We start from the raw sequence: 1,806 nt of genomic DNA on the forward strand, positions 1-1,806 counted from the left end.
ACAGACAGACAGACAGACAGACAGACAGACAGACAAACAGACAGACAGACAGACAGACAGACAGACAGACGGACGGACAGACGGACGGACAGGAAGGCAGGCAGGCAAGCAGGCAGACAGGCTGATAAATAGAAAAACTGAAAAGCAGATACGACAACAGTCTACAATTCAAGAACTGTCGCTTTTTTTATTTATTTGGAAAGTCCTCACCACACTCTCTGAGAACACAATATTATGACAACAACAAGAAGAGCATCACACACATAAAGTAGAAAGAGCAAAATCACGACCAGAGCGAGCACCCACTAACCACCCACTCGCTGCAGGCAGGTTAGGTGAAAGAGGCAGACACCGACGAGACTGAGAGACAATAATATGACGCCCCGCTGCACAACGCCTTCTGTATTATTTATACTGCTTATAGAGAAGACTAGAGGGTGCATTGGGCGGAGTGGTTAGTGCGCTCGTCTCCGAAGCGGAAGGTCCGGGTTCGAGCCTCGGTTCGGGCACGGATTTTTTTCGCCCCCTCCTGCCCACCCAGCAGTAATGGGTACCTGACTTCGGGTTGGGGAAGTAAAGACGGCGTGGAAAGGAACTGGCCACCCTACCACAATATGCCGAAGACCCAGGAAGTTGTCTCACTAACAATGCAATCCCCAATGTCGGGTCCGATGCGGGAACAACTTTTTATGTATGGCTCTTTTCGTCTATGCAGACGGTCAATTTAGCTCAGCTTAAGATGGTCTCAAGGTTTTCTTCATGGCTAATTCTTCCTATGTTTGAAGCGCAGATTCTGTCGCAGTGCTTGCATGTCAGTGTCGTAGATCGAAGTTCTGTATTTCCGCTGTTTTCCTTTCGTCGTTGGCGCTTCTCAGCCTGGTTGTTTCTAAAGCTGCTCTCTAACGAACAACTTTTTAGAGAGGTAAAGCTCCTGCCATGGCCTTCGTTATAACACGTATCACGAAGGCCATGCTCCTGCACCACTGCACGTCGTCCAAAGAAAGGAAGCAAAGCAAGCCCAGAGACAACAACACACCGCCACCAGGTGCCGCTATGACAAAACGGGCTGTATCGATAGACAGGATAAATAATACATCATGACAGACCACCGCACCTCCACAAACGTTCAGAGGCAGCCAGCCACGCATAAAAACCGAGGGAGCCGCTACATTGTACAGCCACTGCTTTTTCTCCAAGAAAGTCGATAGAGCGGCTTCGCTCCAGCGACCCCCGCCAAACCGCTGGCAGATCAGTGATTATTGTCTTTGGGGGGCGGGAGACTTGGCCAGAGCAAAACAAACCAGGGGTTGTTTGACGGTATGATCGCGACTGATTTGGTTGTTTGAACGACCTGGAAGCAGAAGAGGAACTCAGGCCTGAATCTAACAAAAAAATAATAAAAAAATAAAAAATAAAAAATAAACAAACAAAAGCAAAAGCATCCCCCCGTAAAGCAACAACAACAACAACAACACTACAACAACAAAGAAAACACCCAAAAAACCAACCCAACCAATCCGAAACAAATTTTAAAAAACAACAAACAAATACATTACTCATAAAAGAAAAAAGAAATAACTGTCAGGTAGCCACAGCTACAACTTTACAACAACATTATTTTTCTAGTCGAAGAGAAAAGCCGCACATTGATTAAATTACAATCGGATCTTACATTTCCAGGTTGAAAAAACAAACAAAACCGCAGCATAAGGGATTTGGAGCACTCGTCGACACTCGCCGTTAGGGTGAACGTTTCATTACCATCCCACCACAACACATGATGTGGGTCATAATGAGGGGGAGGGG

The sequence above is a fragment of the Aplysia californica genome, unplaced genomic scaffold (assembly GCF_000002075.1).
Source record: "Aplysia californica isolate F4 #8 unplaced genomic scaffold, AplCal3.0 scaffold01056, whole genome shotgun sequence".
Classification (NCBI taxonomy): domain Eukaryota; kingdom Metazoa; phylum Mollusca; class Gastropoda; order Aplysiida; family Aplysiidae; genus Aplysia; species Aplysia californica.